Raw genomic sequence first — 15,079 nt, forward strand, 5'->3', positions numbered from 1 at the left:
ATAGAGTTAAACAGTACTAAGTAGGACATTTATATAATTAATTGATTCTATTAGAAATAAAGATATTTAATAAGAAGCCTGATCTTCTCCTTTAGAAAACTGGAAAAATCAGAGCAAATTGAACCCATATCAATCAGAAACATGGAAATGAGAGCAATTTAATTCTTCTGAATGTGAATGTCTGCTTTCCCAACTTGATTTATTGAAGACTGTCATTTCCCCAGTGTGTATTCTTGGAACTCTTGTCAAAGATCAGTTGATTGTTTATTCTTTGGTTTATTTTGGCTCTTTATTCTGATCCACTGGTCTATACGCCTAACTTTAGTAACATACAGATTTGATTGCTGTAGTTTTGTAATATAGTTAGAAGTCAGGAAGTATGTGATAACTTCCACTTTGTTCTGCCTCAAAATTGCAGTGGCTCACACCTGTAATCCCAACACTTTGGGAGGCTGAGGTGGGCAGATTGCTTGAGGTCAGGAGTTCGTGACCAGCCTGGCCAACATGGTGAAACCCCGTCTCTACTAAAAATACAAAAATTAGCCAGGTGTGGTAGTGTGAGCCTGTAATCCAGGCTACTTGGGAGGCTGAGGGAAGCTGAGGCAGAAGAATCGCTTGAACCAGGTGGTGGAGGTTGCAGTGAGCTGAGATTGCACCACTGCACTCCAGCCTGGGCGACAGAGCAAGACTCCATCTCAAATAAATAAATTAATAAATGAATAAATAAATAAAATTGCTTTGGGTGCTCCTGGCCTTTTGTTGTTCCATTTGAATTTTAGAATTTTTTTTCTATTTCTCGGCAGGACACTACTAATTTTTGATAGGAATTCAACTGAACTTGTACATCTCTTTGTGTAGTATGGACATTTTAACAATATTTTTCCAATGTATAAACAGGAGATGTCTTTCCACTTATTTCCATCTTTTTAAATTTTTTTTATCAGTGTCTTACAGATTTCAGTGTACATGTCTTTTACCTCGATTGTTTAAGTATTTAATTATTATCGATGCTATTGTAAACATAATTGTTTTCTTAAACATTTTTTGAATAGTTCACTGTTGTTGTATAGAAATGCAACTGATTTTTGTATGTTGATTTTATATCCAGTTAATTTACTGAGTTCATTTATTAGTTCTAATGGTGTTTTATGGTGGTGGGGGGGTGAGGTCTCTAGGGTTTCCTGCATGTAAGATTATGTCCTCTACAAGCAGAGATAATTTAATTTATACTTCTAATTTGGATACATTTTATTGCCCAACTTATCTAGCTAGAACTTCTAATATTATACTGAATAGAAGTGGCAAGCATCAACATTCTTGCCTTGTTCCAAATCTTACAGGAAAAGCTTTCAGTTTTTCACCACTGAGTATGGTGTTAGCTATTGGCTTATCATATATGTCTTATATTGCATTGAAGTAAATTTCTTCTACACTCAATCTGTTGGAGACTTTTTACCATGAAAGGGAATTAAATTTTATCAAATGTTTTACCTGTATCTATGAAGATAATCATGTGATTTTTATCCTTCATTCTGCCAATGTGGTGTATGACTTGGACTGAACTTACATATGTTGAAGCATTATTGCATCCACAGAATAAATCCCACTTGGTCATGGTGTATGCTCCTTTTGATGGCTGTTAAATTTAATTTGCTCATATTTTGTGGAGGAATTATATATCCATGTTAATTAGTAATACTGACCTGGAGTTTTCTGTTCTTATAGTATCTTTGCCTGGCTTTGGTATTCTGGTGATGTTGGTGTCATATGAAAAAGTTTGAAAATGTTCCCTCATATCTTATTTGTTGGAAGGGCTTAAGAAGGATTGGTATTCATTATTCTTTAAATGTTTGGTAGAATTCACCTGTGATGTCATCTCGTCCTAGGCTTTTCTTTGTTGGGGGCTTTCCATTACTGATTCAATCACCTTAGTTTCTATTTGTTTTTGATTCTTCCTTGGTATAATGTGTATTTTTAGTAATTTATTCAGTTCCATTTAGAGCCTTATCTTACACCATATACAAAACTTAATTCAAAATGGATTAAAAATTTAAACACAAGATGTGAGGCCATAAAGCTCCTGAAAATACAGAAAAAAATTCTTGACATTGTTGTTGCCAATGATTTTTTGGATATAACACCAAAAGCACAGGCAACTAAAAGGAAATTAGATAAGTAACAAGTAAGACTACATCAAACTAATAGGCTTCTGCACAGCAAAACAAGCAAACAAAAACAATAAAATGAAAAAGCAACCTACAGAACAGAAGAAAATATTTGCAAACTATATATCTGATAAAGGACTAATTTCTGAAATACATAAGGAATTTCTACAAAACAATAACAAAAAACAAATGAGCCAATTAAGAAATTAAGAACTGGGCACATAACTGAATAGGTATTTTTCCAAAGAAGACATACAAGTGGCTGACAGATATATGAATATGCACTCAACATCACTAAACATCAGGGAACTACAAATAAACAACACAATAAAATATTACCTCATTCTAGTTAGGATGGCTATTACTAAAATAAAAACAATATAACAATTGTTGAGGAGGATGTGGAGAAAGGGGAACACTTGTATACTGCTGGCAAGAATGCAAAATGGCATGGCTGCTTTTGGAAAAAAGCATGAAGTTTCCTCAAAAAGTGAAAAGTAGAATTACTATATGATGCAGCAATCCTGCTTATGGGTATTTGTCCAAATGAACTGAAATCAAGATCTCAACCAGCTATTTGCAGTCCCATGTTTATTGCAGCATTAGTTGCAATTGCCAAGACATGGAGGCAACACAAAAGTCCATTGATGGATGGATTTAAATTTTTTTAAAGAAACATACAATGGAATATTATTAAGCATTAAAAAAGAATGAAATACTGCCATTTGAGACCAAATGGATGAGACTGAAAGACAATATGCTAAGTGAAATAAGCCAGACACTGAAGGACAAATATTACATGATACCACTATATGAGGAATCTGAAATAATTAATTTCATAGAAATAGAGAGTAGAATGGTAGTTGCCAGGGACTGGGAGAAGGAGGAACAGGAAGGCATTTGTCAAAGGTTACAAAGTTTTAGTTATGCTGGATGAATAAGTCCTGGAGATCTACTGTACAGCAGAGTAACTATCTTTAACGATACTGTATTGTAGACCTAAAAATGTGCTCGTAGGGTAGACCTTATGTTAAGTGTTCTTATTACAAAAAAAAAAAGAAGGTGAGAAGAAACTTTGGAAATGATGGGTATGTTTATGGTATAAATTGTAATGATAGGTTCATGGATATATGCTTATCTCCAAACTCATGTTATATACATTAAATATGTACAGATTTTTAAAATGTCAATTATACCTCAATAAAGTGGTTTTTAAAAGATAAGGTCTTCCAAGGTTGAAAGACAAAAAAATAAAAAAATAAATTTAAGTGCAGGGATTGGTGAAATTAAAAATTGTAAACCAATAGAGAAAGTCAATGAAATCTAAAGCTGATTCTTTGAAAAGAGCCATATAACTAACAGACAACTACCAGATTGACCAGCCAATGAGAGAGGGAAAGAATTAGTGAATATACAAATTGCCAATACCAGGATGAAAGAAAGAACATCACTAAAAACACAGAGACATTTACAAACTAATAAAGCAATATTATAATCCACCCTCTGCTCATAAATTCAACAATTTAAATGAAATTACTCAAAAGGTAGAAACTCCCTACTCGTACTCAAAAACAAATAGGTAACATAAATAGTCAAGCATGTATTACAGAAATCAAAATTATGGTTAAGCATCCTCCAACAAAGGAAACTCCAAGTCCAGATTGTTCCACAATACCTAGCAGTAAAGGAGAATATTCCCTCCCTTTCAGACTGAACTTACAGAAACTGATCTGACACCTCAGTTAAAGCATAGAGGAGATTAATTGTTGGAAATTGAATGCTTCAGTGAATGAGTGCACAGCCTTATGGAACATCAGGTAAATTTACAGAACATAATTATATCTAAAAAACAGGCTAGAGACTTGGGTTTGAGCAATCTTCATAGATGTCTAATATCTTGAGAAATTATAACCATTCTTGGGATTGGAAAAAAATATTGTAGATTTACCTAATCTTCTTTAGGATCATTAATTCACTCATTGAAAAGAGTATTCCTTAAAAATTGGAACTGATACTGAGGGAGCAAGGTAACTAATACCAGTTAGATTACTGGAAGCATTAACTGACGTTATGTGTGGGAAAAAAAGAATCAGGGAGACAAGAATTTTGATTGTCTTATTTTTAACATACAACTAGAATCCTTCAGGGACTATGCAGGGCATGGAGAAGAAGTGACAGCAACTAAGAGAAAATCCACAAATTCCTTCATGTCTGTGGCAGAATGTGTGGCAACATTTGAAAGAGAATTTTGTAATCTGGGTAAATGTATATGAATATGTCAAATTTTTGACCACATATAAGGAGAAAAGATGTCTTTGAGTTGGCAGTGTATCCATATAATTACTTTGAGCAGTATTTGATTAAGACAAATTAAATCAAGATTTTTATAAATAATACCATGTTGAAATTAAGCAGAAGTAAATAACATAAAACCAAAGCATCCGACAAAATTAAGGTACTTAATTTGAAGGTCACCAATATCAAGCCTCTGATAATATGTAGTTTACATACCAGTAATGTAAACACATCTTCTGGTCATTTTGTCATATAACGACTATGCTTCACTGGGCTGCTTTGACCTATTTCCACCAGCCACTCTCTTTAATTTAGTGCTTGTTTCCGTTGGCTGTCTGCAAGATATTTTCTAAGTGACTCAGTCCTTTCTCATTTGTCACCTCATTTTTTGACATATGACATTCCTTGACAACTCTGCTTGTATCAGGTTATTTTTCTATCAAATGGAAAATGCCAATACAGGGTTGTATTTAATAAAAGAAAGAGAAACAAGTTTAAAAAGCTAAAAAAATGAGAATTTCAGAGGACTATCAGCAATTACATAGGTGAGGAATTGGTGTTTACATTACTCCACATTCCTTTCACAGGTATTTATTTAAGGATTTGCCTGATAGAAGGTTATTTTTAAATTGTGTTTCTCAATTTCATATTTGATGGAATTTATGAATTACATAGAAGTTTTGATATTTAGCTATTACTCTAACATTAGAAACATTTATTAGCAGTATTTAACATTTTAAATTGTAATGAACTTGTTTTCCTACCACTTTTCATTTGGCTCTACAGTTTTTTTCCATTTTTAATCTGCTGTTGCTTTCTGAAACTAATGCACATTCACTTACTGATTTTGAGAGATGCTAATAAAAATAAATGCATGTGGAAGAGTTAATTGCTAATTATAGTTATATGTAAATTAGATCCTATACTGATCCCATTTTTGCTATGGTAATAAGTGTAAATAAATTAAAAATATAAAATGCTATAACATTTGTTATACCAAAAACCATGTGTGATATACATATATACACATACAGTTAATTATATCAAAAATTACACTCCTGTATATACACATAAATATATAGCTTGAAAATTATTTATACTATAGATATGAGTATAGACATTAAATATAGATAAATAACAGCTAGCTAACTAGTCATATAAATACAGATAATATAGACAGATATAGTTGATATAAATATAGATAAACGTGGAGGGAACATCATGGAGACATTCTGCCGTATCAAGTGCCTTTTCTTTTTTATTTAAATAGAAGTTCATTTTAATCACAAATTTCACACAATGCTTATTTACTTCCCTAGCTTTATGCTCTGCAGAACACAGAGATAAATATTTTAGGCTATGGATGAAGTAAAGCTCTGATTTTAGTTTACAGTAGTTGGTCCTGAAATTTTCTAACCACTTTCAGTTACATTAATGGATAGTATTGATCAATATATCCTAGGAATCTTAGTAATATTTTCTTTTTATTTATTGAAAATTAGAATACTTTAAAAATTATCTTTTTTATTTATAAGATGCTAATTCATTGAAATTAAACTTTAATAAGAAGTGCAAAATTTACAGCACACTTTAATTACTATATTAAGTTTCGTTCAGTATTTTGGCCTTACCTCTTTATGCATTACCTTCAAGTGAAAGAATGAATTCAATTTTAGTAACATTGCCACCACTGTGGGTTTTAGCAACATCATCAGATTAAAATATAACAATTCCAGGGATGTAGCACCTTGAAATCATTCATATTTATGTAAGATATTATGTATAATACTTTATTTAAAATATGTAAACTACGGTACCAAATGAAGTAAAATATATCAGCAGTCCAAAAAACAATTAAGAATTCAAGCAATAGGGATTATCTTGTATTCGTTTGATGGCAAAGTTCCATTCGTTTCCTATCATTAGGCTAAGCAAAGACAAAACTAATAGGATGGCCAGTGATTTTATTCATTTGGTAGAACCACATACTTAGTGGTGGTCAGTTAGGAGCTCATGTTACTCAAGCACCTCTGTGTTATTCTCTCAGCACCCTGTGTTATCCTATTGTGGTTGACAGCAAAGTTTAGTTTAGGTTGATAGCAGATGTTTTTTTCCTCAGGTATCCTCAGCCACATTGAAAGCTCCATGATGACCTGTTCTGTCAGTTTTGGTCACTCTTGTGTCCCTGGAGCCTAGAACTGCATCAGAAATACAGCAGGCATTCAATTAGCTTTTGTTAAATAACTGAATAAATACATCCGTAGGCTTAATTTTTCATTTATTGCCATCAGACACGTGATGAAAACACAACCTTAACAATTTTTTAGTTTATTATCATTATAAGATATCCATATGTTTTCTCATATTCTCCCAGTAAGATTATTTCTGAGACCAATTCTTCTTAATAGTTCTTCAGATTAACTATTAAATGTAATGAGAAACTTCAATTTTTAAAGGTGCCAATGAATTTTGAAACAATCACTTTATTACAAGAAATGCCTTTAATATATTAGTTATAAAGTAGACATTAATAGAAATTTAGTTATAATTTTTTAATATCACAACTACAAAGTATCTAAAGAAACATTGTTTTTATAAGTTAAATCTATTTGAACAAAGAGTAGAATTAAATATCCTGATAAATCGGTGGTGGAATATCTAAAATTAAAGTTCAATGGAGAATTATTGTAATTTTAAGATTACTTTGTGTCAAAGTGTATTTAGAAGTATGTTGTTCTTTTCAACTTTTATTTCTTCTTTCCTGAGAAACTCTTTCCCTGTATCTTACATATTTCTTTAGTAAAATGTAAATCCTGAAAGAATTTAGAACCGGTAATTTAGAGGCTGTAAAAGAATGTGGTGAGGAAAGTAGATTATAGAATCTCAAAAACGCAACAAAGAGAGAAATTGATGAGAATACTTTTAAATTCAAAGAAATGTGAACATTTAACTTTTGACTAAACCACAAATCTCAAAGTATATAAAATAGCTATTAATCCTGACTTCAAGCAAAAACAATTATTTTCAAAATAACTTCACCTAAATATACAAATGAACCACATATCATTCAATAACTCTCACCAAGATACACAATAACTAGTATGCATTGCCAACTACTAAAAAGCAAATGTCCCTGTAATTCTGGAGGAAAACACCCAGACCTCAGCTGGCACTAAAAAGAAGTGACAGCATAGTTCGTCATCGCAAGAATGTTGCTATATTTTGTTCATTATGCCTTACTCTCCATTATTGAACAGAACTGGGTGATCTTTATTTCATTTACTTTAATAGAAGACTCTTCTAAAATGCTTCTGGTTAACATTTGGTTTGAATGAAGCACTTTATTAAAAATGCTGGATGTTTCCACTTAACATAGCCTGAATAGCTGAAAGGGAAATAATGGCACAAGCATAAAATGGCATAATAAATCAAAGGACACCCTTTTCCTTCTAAACATGTCCAAGGTTAGTTTTCATCTTAATAGAATTGCTGATCTGTCAACTGATCAACTGTAGATATGCTTGTGACTTGTTTCAATGGAAAGACGGATGCCAAAAATAATGAGAAATAATCCTCTGAGTCTTCTCTAAAAGCATTTTTGTTTTGCTGAAAATGCTTTGTATGCATTGAAAAATCTCTTCCCTTCCTCAGAGTAAAATTTCAATTGATTAAAAATAAAAAGACTTGGCTGGTTCATATTTCTAAGTGGCATGGAACAACCGATCATTATGGCATAATATTATTTTCAGGATTGACTTTAAGTTATAATGGTGGTAACAGTACTTGAACAGAAATATCCAACTCTATCAGGGATAAAAAGGTGTTATCACCATTTGAAAGATTAGGAAATTATGTAATCTGAAATAAGAACAACCTTCTCCTTGCATCAACAATAATTAGAGACCTCAAGATCAATGCTATCTCCTTTCCAAAATGAGAGAGAGAGAGAGAGAGAGACCTTTTCTTCAGCCATATATACATACCCTTCACCCCACCCTCCCCATATAGTGGACTACCAGTTACACTATCACAGATAACAAAAATTTTGAAATCCCTTCAAACACTTACAGTGAAAGTTACATGAAAACTCTCATTTAATCTCTGGAAAAGATAAAGAGTCTCTGAAGAGACAAAAAGCCTTGGTTGTGCCATATCATATCAACCACAATAAAGCTTTTAGTCAGGAAGATGGCACAATGTAGAGGTATTTTAAGCAGTTTTGAAATTAGATGTGCACAAAGGAAGCAGAGAAAATATCTATATTGTTCACCCTTTAGGTGAAGATCTAGTGGCCTCATGTAAAAGGTCAGGTTGGGCTAAGTGGCTCTACCATGTCAGGCTAAGCTTTCAAGTCTTGCTGATACAGTATGCTCCTATATTAAAATATCTCAGTTCAAATTATCTGTCTAAGCTTCTTTATGTAGAAACCAAGTCTTATTCATGATGGAATCCCAGTGTCTAGTGCACAGTAAGCATTCCATAAATCCTTGTTGAGCCCCTGCAGAGGCGTACATTTCATTTTATTAGCCATCAAATTTCAAGGTCCTCCCAGGGATGGTCTAAGCAGAATTTTGCTCGAGTTCTAATCAAGGACTATACATAGAGGAGCAGAGACTCCTAATGCTTCAAAGGGCAATTAGCACAGCTTTAACTCATTCACAAATCCTTAAAAATTCGAGCACATACTTTTACACTGGAGGATGGCCCTTTCAATAAAGGCAAATCATTTAGAAGTCTAATACAATATTTCATTTGGATACATGTCCTTGTGCTGTTCAAGCACAGTGAAGAATACTGTAAAACTTTAATTTGGTAGAGCACAAAGGTATCTTTTAAGTTCCTTTATTTTAAGTTATTAGTCAAATTATTTTAACCTGAGCTTTCAAAAAAGTATTCTCAGGAGAAAAATCAGAGAAAATGATGCATTTAATATATGTCAAGATCAAGAAAACTCACACACGCATACACCCCCCACCAGACAATCGTCAAAACACTTACTACAATCTTTTGGCCCATCAGCTTAAGAAAAATAGCTGTAACATCCTTTTTTTGTGACTCAGGAGGAACACAGTCAAATGAAATAAGATAATTCAAAGAGGTCTTCACTTTTCATTTATTTCTATTACTGATGCGATTCTGATATTTTCAGGACATTTCACTTCATTTTAATCTTCTGATGGCACAGTTTGCATCTGTATTGCTAAATTCAGCTTCTCAGATTTCATTACTGCATTTTACCAAAAAACAAATACAAAAAACTTTTCTTCATATGAATTATTGAATAAATGTAAGCAATGGAAGTGCAAAGGTGAAGTGAACAGATAAAAGAAAAAAATACAAGAGAGAGACTAATTTCATTAAGTAGTATTTTAAGTGTGCTTTCATTGCATGTGACTTTGAGATTTATAACATTTATTTTAAAATTCAGGATGCAGTAGAAAATATATCAATAGATCAATGTATTTATGATTAACCACTGTGTGCAGCTTGATAGATTTCATAGTATAAACAAAGACAAAATAAGTAAAATTACTAAAAAATCAAAAATAGTCAAAAATGATGTGTACCCTAAGAAGACTTTTTTCCTCTGAAGAATATTTCTTGAAATTATACCTTTTCAAGACTACAACTATAAAAGATAAGAGGAAGTTAAAATTCTACTTCTGAAAATGCAGCACAACTTGCTGAAAATAATGATTCAGTGACAGAAATAAATGCATCTAAGAGTATGTGAGTATAATTATGTACTACAGGTAGTAAATGTCATGTTATGTTTCAATGATTTTATGGATATCAAACTCATCTGTATGCTATTTCTAATAGCAATTTTATGACTAAACTAATAAATATAGGAAACTGTTCTGATTTTAATAATTCATGGTTTCTTATGGTAGTCGTTTATTTTGGCTAATGTAAAATGATAAATCTGAAGGCTAAGGTTAAAGCAGGCCTTGAAAAATAGCTCAAAATATTATATGCAATCCTTGTCCTAGATCTTCCTAAAGTCATTATTGCATTTTCTGGAAGTATACTGTAGGGGCTTCTTTTCCACTTCAAAGTTAAAGCCATTAAACTTACTGTTCCATGTAATAAATTAATAAACAAGAATAGATTAACCAAATGATATGGAGCATTACCTTCTTCCAGTTCCTCTCATTCTCATCTAGTTCGTTGTTGTTTCTCTCTTGTGAAGTGGGGAAAACTTCTATTTAAATTTAGATTGAATAAAGTGCTCGGTAAGATATTTCAGAATCCCAGAAGTGTGGTATGTGGTGGAGAGAGGAAAATGGCTTTTTTTTTTTTTTTTTTCCTGGAGCTTTTGAATACGTTGGCCTGTGAGCAGGTCTGTTGAGTATGGCTGCCAAAATATACTGGCAGTCATTTAGGCTCCCACCAGAGCTGAGAAAGCAACCCAGAAACAATTTCCCTAAATACCAACTGTCTTATGCGGCTTCATGAACTATAATATTGACCTTCTTTATGAGCGTTTGTCTTCAACTTGTAAAAATACCACAGGCTTTGCTATGCCAAGGAGAGAAAGATCAACAGCAGCAACCACTAAGCAGCCTTTCTTTTTGATTAAAGATCTTCTTGGGCATTTATTCTCACTGTTACTTCCACCAAGAGGGGCCTCATCATAATTAGGAAGGCCACCCACACTATCTATGGCTGGGGTGAGGTGTAATTTAGCAAACTGGAGCAACGTTGGTAATGAAAAAGGGTCCAATTAACCATGACACTAGGACAATAGTATAAATTATGACTGTCCCAGGCAACCAAGACAGGCTACTCATTTATGATCACTCATCTATGACACACAGCAGCTTGACAGTTCTTCAGCTTTTCATATTGGCAAAACATTTCCATCACTTTGAAAAAAAATCTGATCATGCCACTTTGTTCTGTATAAGCAGGTGTGGTCTGTGAACTAGTGGAATTTTGACAATCTGTTGAGGCTAGACGCATTTGGTTTATGTTAATATAATGCTTCAAATTCTTTAATTTAAAATAAATTTTATAGAATGCCCTTTAATTGATTATAATTATCTCATACAATTCAAACTTGTAAATTTGTGTAAGTTCTTTATAGATTCTGGATATTAGACCTTCGTCAGATGCATTTCCCCCACTTCTCTAGGTTGTCTATTTACTCTGTCGATAGTTTCTTTTGCTGTGCAGAAGCTCTTTAGTTTAATTAGCCCCCGTTTGTGAATTTTTGATTTTGTTGTAATTGCTTTTGGCGTCTTCATCATGAAATCTTTGCTCGTTTCTGCGTCTGGCATGGCATTGCTTAGGTGGTCTTCCAAAGTTTTTATAGTTTTGGGTTTTACATGTAAGTCATTAATACATACAGGATTAATTTTTGTACATGGTACAAGGAAGGAGTCCGCATATGGCTAGCCAGTTATCCCAGTATCATTTATTGAATAAGTAGTCCTTTCCCTATTGCTTGTTTTTGTCAAGTTTGTCAAAGATCAGATAGTTGTAGGTGTGCATTCTTATTTCTGGGTTCTCTATTCTGTTCCATTGGTCTATGTGTCTGTCATTGTACCAGTACCATGCTGTTTGGTTACTGCAGCCCCATAGTATAAAGTTGGATAGTGTGATGCCTCCAGCTGTGTTCTTTTTGCTTAGGATTGCCTTGACTATTTGGGCTCTGTTTTGGTTCCACATGAATTTTAAAATAGCTATTCCTAGTTCTGTGAAAAATGTACTTGGTAGTTGGATAGGAATAGTATTGAATCTATAAATTGCTTTGGATGGTATGGCCATTTTAATAATATTGATTCTGTCTATCCATGAGCATGAACTGTTTTTCCATTTGTCTGTGTCCTCTCCAATTTCTTTGAGCAGTGTTTTATAGTTCTCCTTGTAGAGATCTTTCACCTTGCTGGTTAGATGTATTTCTAGGTGTTTTATTCTTTTTATGGCAATTATGAATGGGATTGTGTTCCTGACTTGGCTCACAGCTTGACTGTATGTATGTCTCAGCTTGGTGTATAAAAATGTGAGGTATTTTTGTACATTGATTTTGTATCCTGAGACTATGCTGAAGTCGTTTATCAGCTTCAGGAGCTTTTGGGCCAAGACTATGGGGTTTTCTAAATATAGGATCATATCATCTGCAAACAGGGATAGTTTGACTTCCTCTCTTTCCATCTGGTTGCCCTTTATTTCCTTCTCTTCCCTGATTGCTCTGGCCATGATTTCCAGTACTATGTTGAATAGGAGTGGTGAGAGAAGGCATCCTAATCTTGTGCCAGTTTTCAAACAACCCCATTAAAAAGTGGGCAAAGGATATGAAGAGACACCTTTTAAAAGAAGACACACATGCAGTCAACAAACATATGAAAAAAATTTCAACATCACTGATCATTAAAGAATGCAAATCAAAATCACAATGAGATACCATTTCACACCAGTCAGAATAGCTATAATTAAAAAGTTAAAAAATAGCAGATACTGGCAAGGTTGTGGAGAAAAAGGAATGCTTAAACATTGTTGGTGGGAATGTAAATTAGTTCAACCATTGTGGAAAACAGTATAGTGATTCCTCTAAGACCTAAAAATAGAAATACCATTTGACCCAGCAATCCCAGTACTGGGTGTATACCCAAAGGAATATGAATCATTCTATCAAAAAGACACATGCATGCCTATGTTCATTGCACCACTATTCACAATAGCAATGACATGGAATCAACTTAAATGCCTATCAACAGACATTTAGTGGTACATATGTATGATGGAATATCATGCAGCCATAAAAAAGAATGAGATCATGTCCTTTGCAGGATCATGGACGGAGGTGGAGACCATTATCCTTAGCAAAGTAAGGCAGGAAGAGACAACAAAATACCACATATTCTCACTTATAAGTGGGACCTAAGTAATGTGAATGCATGGATACATAGAGGAGAACAACAGACACTAGGGTCAATCAGAGGGTAAAGGATGGGAGGAGGGAGAGGATCTGGAAAAATGACTAATTGTTACTACTAGGCTTAATACCTGGGTGAAAAACTAATCTGTACAACGAACCCCCATGACCCAAGTATACCTGTACAACAAATCTGCAAATCTATCTGTGAACTTAAAAGTTAAAAAAGCCACACAATTCAAACTGCCATCTCTATTTTATATACCTTCAATTAGATTCTTCTTTCATACTTCTAAATCCACTTCAATGAACACTCAAACTCCCCTAAACCCATATTTCCTCTCCTTTTTGACAATCACTGGACTTATGTCATATCTAAGGGATAAATTTATACTAATGTATAGAGAAAAACAAAGTTCAAATATTGAACATTGATTATGTTGTTGTCATGAAAGAAATGTATTCTTTTTAGTAAACAAAAATGCTAAATCTGCTTGTATTTTACAAATATATTTTGAAAAATAATCATTTAATGATGTAATAAGTTCTTGCTTGCGTCATTACACACAAAGGCAGAATCTTATTTTTTAATTGTCTTCAAAAAGCTCTCTGTCTTGATAAGACATCTGCCTATGATGGATAGCCTAAAGGGCCAGGCGCAGTGACTCATGCCTCTAATCAGCACTTTGGGAGGCCGAGATGGGCAGATCACTTTAGGCTAGGAGTTCAAGACCAGCCTGGCCAACATAGTGAAACCCCAACTCTACTAAAAATATAAAAATTAGCTGGGCATGGTGGCGAGCACCTGTAGTCCCCACTACTTGGGAGGCCAAGACAGAATCACTTGAGCCTGGGAGCCAGAAGGTGCAGTGAGCCAAGATCGTGCCACTGCACTTCAGCCTGCCTGGGTGACAGAGTGAGACTCTGTCTAAAAGAAAGAAGGAAAGAAAGAAAGAAAGAAAGAAAGAAAGAAAGAAAGAAAGAAAGAAAGAAAGAAAGGAAGGAAGGAAGGAAGGAGGGAAGGAAGGAAGGAAGGAAGGAAGAGAGAGAGAGAAAGAAAGAAAGAATGGAAGGAAGAAAGGAAGAAAGAAAGAAGAAAGAGAAAGACAAAGAAAGAAAGAAAGAAAGAAGAAAGAAAGGGAAGGAAGGAAGGAGAAAAAAAGAAAGAAAGAAAGAAAGAAAGAAAGAAAGAAAGCCTAAGAAGAGGTGATTTTACTTACTTACCTTTGCTAGTGATTTTAAAATAATGCTTGTTGACAGTCTCAGGTTCACTTACTCAACAAATGTTTTTTGAGCACCTACAATAAAAAGGCATCCTTTTAAGCACTGGCAGGAAAAGTACTGAAGAAGTTGTATAGGGTTTCTGCTTCAGGACATTTATGTTTAAGATTAGAGTGGAAAGACAGAAAAGAAATTAATAAATCAACCAAAAATACCAGTAGTGACAAATTATAATAAGATAAACAGGGTAATGTGACAGCAAATGTCTAAGTCAGGGAAGGCTTTGCTAGAGAGTGGTCATTTAAGAAGTAGAGTTAAACTTGGCTAGAAAAATGAATCTAATGCTGTCCTCAAAATAATTATGCCGCCTTCTTATTTTCTTTTCTATCTTCTTAATATCTCAGTATCATCTAGTTTTCTACCCATTAATCAGGATTCAATCAAAGAAACTTACACATTTTTTGAATTTGGTAACACTCCATAAATGTCTTGTCCTGTAAATAAGCACTTCTAGGAT

General features: G+C 33.6%; 1 long non-coding RNA gene across 1 annotated transcript in view; it reads right to left on the reverse strand.

The window, feature by feature from the left end:
* LOC107974205 (uncharacterized) overlaps window positions 1–14,642 on the reverse strand; it is a 50,653-nt gene extending 36,011 nt beyond the window's left edge. The window contains exon 1 of the long non-coding RNA XR_001716781.2: window positions 14,566–14,642. This is a non-coding gene — a long non-coding RNA (uncharacterized LOC107974205). The remainder of the gene's footprint in view (window positions 1–14,565) is intronic.
* Window positions 14,643–15,079: the final 437 nt, after the last annotated feature.

The sequence above is a fragment of the Pan troglodytes genome, chromosome 1 (assembly GCF_028858775.2).
Source record: "Pan troglodytes isolate AG18354 chromosome 1, NHGRI_mPanTro3-v2.0_pri, whole genome shotgun sequence".
Classification (NCBI taxonomy): domain Eukaryota; kingdom Metazoa; phylum Chordata; class Mammalia; order Primates; family Hominidae; genus Pan; species Pan troglodytes.